Here is a 6924-nt window from a genome sequence, read left to right as displayed (position 1 = left end):
TATTTTCCTTTATACCTTTAAACATAGTTATAATAGTTCCTTTATTAACCTCTGCAAATTTTGACATCTAGGTCACACAGTGTTATCTTTTGTTTATTGTTCTTTCTTTTTTGAATTAATTATGTCATCCGATTTCTTTAGATATCAACAAATTTTAGATTGTTTCCTTGGGCATTGCAATGGATATTTTTTTAGAAACTACAGATGATTTTATGGCCCTCTGATGACTATTTTTAAAATTCATTTTCAAAGACCTATAACTTGGCTGAACTTGAACTATAAAACTCCATTTTCCTTTTTAGCCTGTTTGGGGTTTTCCCTATGCACAGTGTTTCAGAGATTAGCCAGAGATCTGGGCAGAGACTGTACAAAAAATTTAGGGATCTACTCTCACTTTTCCTTGTGGTATTTCTCTGTTACTTTAAGTGGTTGCATCTATATTAAATCCAGCCCTACGTTCCCTCATGTCAGTTGGACTGCAGGGCTCTTGTTAAATTTTAGTTGCATTGAATAGTGAAGGCTTGAGGCTTCTCTCAGGATGAATCATAAATAATTTGACCTAATGTTGTTCCCTTCCTCTGTGTGTCAACTTTCATGGAATATCTGCTTCTGTCCCTCTCCAGTACCTTAAAGAAATTGCTTATGTTTTGTTGAGTTTATAATTGTTATCTGCAGAAGTTTTGGTCCAATGGGAGTTTACGTGGCCATGACAGGAGCAGAGCTCTATAGGGAATGACAATTATAGGAACCTGAAGATTGTTTGAACATAAAATAACATGATCTTATTAGATCAAAAATGAAATCAGTCTTATTTCATTTTTTGCAATGTCTAGGTCTACATCTGAAAGAATTTTTTTCAACATCTATTGAACATTTCTAAATTTTACTACCACTTTTTACATTTCCTTAACTTAAGATTTGATATATATTGTGAGAAGAAGAGTTTTAGACCAGGGAAAGAGGTCTTTAATAGCATCCAGAGAAAAGCTGTCAAGGATTGAGGTGTTATGCAAGTCATAATACATTGTCCAAACAACTTTGAGCCTAACTTAAAAGGAGCTTTGCTTTTATACATTACTAATATAAGCCACTTAATTGAAAAATCCCTGTGTTCATTGCAAATTCACGTTATTGGCACCAGTTAGGCAAGAAAGAGACATATACTATACATACTATAGTTCTACAAAGAATAATGTACTTTTTTTTTTAAAAGATTTTATTTATTTATTTGGCAGAGAGAGACACAGTGAGAGAGGGAACACAGCAGGGGGAGTGGGAGAGGAAGAAGCAGACTTCCCACCGAGCAGGGAGCCCAATGCGGGGCCCGATCCCAGGACCCTGGGATCATGACCCGAGCCGAAGGCAGACCCTTAACGACTGAGCCACCCAGGCGCCCCGAGAATAATGTACTTTTGAGCCATATTATTTATTTTGCTTCATCTATATTATTATCTGGGCTCTAACATTTGACTTATGATTCTCACCATAATTATAATGAATGACTACAGAAAATAACTAGTATATTACAATAATATTTAAAAATAATTTTATTAATGATAAATATTGAATAAGTACCAAATGTACTCATTATGTTGTTTACTGTACATGCATTAGTTTTAGCTATCCTAAAGTATACTCTGCAGGTATATCAATTTATCAACTTCTCAAAGTCAAACAAAACAAAATAAAATACCAACAGTCACAGAATTTTTTTTTAATTTTATTTATTTATTTGAGAGAGAGAGAGAGAAAAAGCATGAGCAGAGGGAGGGGCAGGGGGAGAAGCTGACTCCCCACAGAGCAGGGAGCCCAATGTGGGGCTTAATCCCAGGACCCTGAGATCATGACCTGAGCCAAAAACAGATGCTTAACTGACTGAGCCACTAAGTGCCCCACAGTCACAGAAATTAAGTAACCTGCCCAAACCATGTGGCTAGTAAGTGGTGAAATCTTGTTCAAACCAAGCAGTTTACCAGATTTTATTCCCAGTACATTTATTTTCCTTTTTTTCTTCTTTTGGTGGGACAAGGATGTGTGAAGAGCAAGAATATAAAAAAAAAATAGAGCATAGAATTTAACAATTTATAAGAAATTGACAGATTGAGTTTCTAAATGTTATATTTTAAATTGCTAATCTCAAATCAACAAAATGCCCAAATGTGTGTCATCAGTAATAATACTTTCAATATTAATGCAGTCATCTTGAATTGGGGGAGTGTATACTTTTATACTTTTTGATTTCCCGTCTTTGTACAGCATATACAGATTTATGATGGACAGCTTCAGGACTGAATATAAAATTAGGAAATTTTAGGATTTAGTGAATTTTGAAGATTGAGAATGTAGTCTTTCAACTCAGCAGTTTTACTCCTCATTATTTTATGATAAGGTTGTATGATAATGACTCTTTTTACACTGGATTATATTCAAATTTTTTTAACTTGATAGCTTACCAAAATAAAAAACAAAGACTTCATTTTATTAAAAGGAACCTCGTCTTCTGGGGAAGAATTTGCCCACATGTCCTCTGGCTGTATTTGTGGGTATTGCTTGGGATAATTTTCTCTCTATGGCCACTTGTATCTCATTAATTTTTGAAGCAGCTTTCTAAATTTACTTATGTAAAACAGAAAATTTCTATTGCCAGAGTTGGCTCTCAGGAATTGAGCTTGGTCCCTCCCACCCTCCTGGTGCCTAACTGCCCAGCTCTGGCATCACTCCACGCCCTGAGGGTCCTGTTCACAGTCACATTGTCACAACCACCACTTCCCCCTCGCCCCCGCCACACACACACACACATACACACCTCTCAGATGAAGTGAACTGTTACGGCCAACTTCAGCAACATGCAGATCAGGATTTATGTGGAGATCTAGCCATCTAGCCAAGCGATGGTTCCTTTTGGGGTAAATGTTTAATGTCACTTTCTTGGGGTATAGAGTGACACTCAACCAGGCTTGGAAGTAATTTTTATTGTAAAGGACCATATGCATAGAAAGAGAGGAAATAAGAACAAATTCAAGGCCCTAACTAGCGATCCCAAATATATCAAGTAATGGTAACATTTTTAAATGAAAATAGTGAAAGTATTATTGTTGAATGGATAGAAAATGGAGATACAAAGGACAAAGATATTGACCCGGAGAGCATCTTTTCACTCAGCTGTGACTCTGTTCCTGATGAAGAAATTGAATCCAGTCCAGAAACACCTCTACCTCCCGCATCCTCAGCCAAAGTAAACAAAACTGTAAAGAATCGTCAGACTTCTTCTGACGGTTTCTGTTTAGAACGACCTTCCTCCAATAGATAACAAAGTGGTTGGCTCTGCATGTGCACGACCTAGTCCACTTCCTGAATAGTCTTCCTCTGCACAACAGAATGCACATAGAAATTCTCACTGTGTGAAAAAAGTAGAAAAATTATGAAAAACAAAAGACAAAAAAAAAGACCAACCAAGAAAAAACGACTACAACAGAAAAAACTTAAGAGCCCAGGATGTTGATGCTACAAAACCAAATTATGAAATTCTGCGTATGATCAGAGACTTTAAAGGGACTGTAGACCATTGACAACAGCAGATCCTATTGATGAACACAGGATACATATTTGTGTAAGGAAATGACCATTCAGCAAAAAAGACACTCAACGATCTTGATGTCATCATAATCCCTAATAAAATTATTGTGATGGTCTACTTTTAGTTTTGTCTCCAGAAGGTACCTAAAGAACCAACCATTGAGTTTTGATTCTGCCCTTGATGACTCAGCTCCTAACTGAAATGATTTACAAGATTACAGTTAGACCACTGGTGGAAACTATATTTGAAAGGAGAATGGCCACGCTCTTTGCTGAAAGTGGAAAAACTCAAACAATGGGACATGACTTCTCAGGAAAGAACCAGAATTGTTCAAAGGAAAAATAAAAGATTGTTCAAAGGAATTCATGCATTAGCAGCCAGAGAGGTTTTTTTTTAATGCCAAATAAGCCAAACTGTAAGAAATTAGAACTTGAAGTAAGTGCAACTTTTTTTTAGAAATTTATAGTGGAAATATGTTTGACTTGCTAAACAGGAAAGCAAAACTAAGAGTGTTAAAAGATGGAAAACAGCAGGTTCAAGTGGTGGGATTACAGGAACAGGAAGTCAAATGTGTTGAAGATGTACTGAATCTCATTGACATAGGCAACTGTTGTAGAACATCCGGTCAAACATCTGCCAATGCACATTCATCTTGGAGTCATGCAGTGTTTCAGATTATTCTTAGAAGGAAAGGAGAACTACATGGTAAATTGTCTCTCATCAATTTTCCTGGAAATGAAAGAGGAGCTGGTACTTCCAGTGCAGACAGGCAAACAAGGTTTGAAGGTGCTGAAATTAGTAAAAAGCCTTAGGTAGAAACAAACCTCCTACTCCTTTCCAAGCAAGTAAACTCACTTAGGTCGTAATAGATTCATTCATGGGTGAAGACTCTGATGCCTACATGATAGCTACAGACTCTCCAGGGATGGCATCCTGTGAAAATACTAAGATACATTAAGATATGCAAATAGTGTGAAAGAATTTGTGGATCCAACTGCTGCTCGGATGTTCATCCAATAATGCACCACCCACCAAATCAGATTGAGGACTTAGAGGCAGAGTGGGGTATAGACAGTTCCCTTCAGAGAAATGATGTAAAATTTCCTTGTGAACAAAGTGAAGAAGAGGTTTCTCCACAATTACTTATTTTCCATGAAGCTATCTCACAAATGGTAGAAATAGAATAAGGTGTAGAAGATCACAGGAAGACAGTGTTCTAGGACTCTATTCAATAGTTAGAAGATGAAAAGGCTGTCCTGGAGATGACTGAAGTAGATTATGATGTAGATTCACATGCTACTCAACTTGGAACTATTCTTGAGCCAAAAAAAAAAAAAAGACATTTTTAACTGAGCTATGGGATAAAGTGAAATCTTTCTGTGTAGCTCTGCAAGAACAGGCCAGCAAGCAGATCAACCCCAAGAGACCACCCCATGTCCTACTGAAGGATCCCCAGAACCCACACTACATAACATATAATGTTTGTGCTATAAGAACCATTTGAAAGTTTGAAATTTTTAAGTGTCTGTGGAAAATGTCTTTCCTTCATCTGAATGACATTTCAGTTTTCTGAAATACTCCTTTGTCTACAAAATGTTTCTGATCCAGGAGATACAACCAAAATTTGGGAATAATGAATATTTTATTTCATTTACCCAAATTGTATTTACTTTTGGAGATCCTTGCCAATTTTATTTTCTATATGATGAAATAAGATTGTGGACTTGATCCAGAGGTGAATGGTAGGGGGAAACCACAGCATTTCCTTTTAACTCTGTTCAGTTTTCAGAGCGAGACTGAGCAGTTTTAAGTCCTTTGTGTATATGGATACCTCCTCAGTGATCATACATACCTTGCCCATTCCTAGGGATAGCTGTGCTCACCTCTCCCTGCTTTGTGCTTTGACAAAGGCTATTTAAAAAAAAAAATTTTATTTATTTATTTTTAGGGATTGACAGCAAGAGAGAGCCACAGTGGGGAGGAGCCAAAGGAGAGGGAGAGAGAGAATCTTAAGCAGACTCCCTGCTGAGCACAGAGCCCTAAGAAGGGCTTGATCTCACAAGCCTGAGATCATAACCTGAGACAAAACCAACAGTCAGATGCTCAACAGACTGAGGCACCCAGGTGCCCCATGATTAAGCCTACTGATCCTAAATTTCTGAAGCACAGCCAAGATAAATGACATTTCTTATTTGGCATTGTGAATTACCTTTATTATATGTACGTTTTTACTATATTTGAGACATTTTTGTTTGTGACTAGTTAATTTTGCACGATGTGCCATATCACTGAATAGAACTAAAGTCTGTGAGAGTGAACATAGTTGCTGAACTATTCCATCTTATAAGTATAGAAATCTGGAAGTATGATTTTAAAACCATATAATACATGGTTTTAATTTTCTTAGCATTTTCTTCATAAAGAACAAAATTATAAACTAGTTGGTGTGTTAAAAAATGAAATTTAAAAAAATTTTCTAAAAGTACATGTACCTAAATAATGTTCATTTAACATTGAACTGATTTGATCTGTTCACTTTACAGAAAAAAAAAAAAATACCATTACAAAGTTGATATAAAAGTTTCTTTTAGGGCATGCAGGCAGATGAAGTATCTTATTGAAAATAAAATATAAAAGCTATGAAATTGTCCTGTAGATTTATTATTTTTTACTTATGCTCCTGCTACAAAGTCTAATATGCAATGGTTATTTTGTGATTAATTCTCTGAATTACAATTTTTGAAAAAATCTTATCTGATTCCCTATTATGTGTTTGACAAGAATTGATGGTAGAAAGGATGAGTTGAAGAGTTTGAAATAAAATGATTTTGATCACTACATGTAGGAAGAGAAGATACCCTGTAATTCACATATTAACATGACATTTCTTCAAAATTTTATTACTTCAATATTTTATTCACATAGAAATTAAGCCACTTTACTATTCTGAAAATAATAGGTATTTGGATAATTTATGTAAGAAAATGAAATAAAAGATGTCAGATTTGAGGGAAGATAAAATAGTTTTTAATAGTTTAGTTTAAAATTAAACACTAAGTAAGAAAACACATTCAGTATATTTTATTTTATTACAAAGTGTCTTTACAGTATTGTATCCCTTCATTATGTTAGCTTAAAACTTATCCGTAATTCCCATTTTATTAAACTTAATCAGTAAGAAAAATGAAAGTAACTAGGAAATAATAGTTGTGCATTATATGTTATTAAAATAAAATAAAAGCTAATTCGTGAGGAGATCAGATAAAGGAAATGAATACTATAGTAATAACAGTTGTGTCATATTATTTATCACCAAACCTGAGCCCAGCCCAGGCACTTATCTGTCG

The 6924-nt window shown here is 35.3% G+C and overlaps 1 pseudogene; it reads left to right on the top strand.

Moving 5' to 3' along the window:
- The first annotated feature begins 3046 nt into the window (after positions 1-3046).
- On the top strand, positions 3047-5081 carry LOC110590561 (annotated as a pseudogene).
- The last annotated feature ends 1843 nt before the right edge of the window (positions 5082-6924 follow it).

The sequence above is a fragment of the Neomonachus schauinslandi genome, chromosome 9 (genome assembly GCF_002201575.2).
Source record: "Neomonachus schauinslandi chromosome 9, ASM220157v2, whole genome shotgun sequence".
Lineage (NCBI taxonomy): Eukaryota > Metazoa > Chordata > Mammalia > Carnivora > Phocidae > Neomonachus > Neomonachus schauinslandi.
This window is presented reverse-complemented; position numbering and strand designations above follow the sequence as displayed.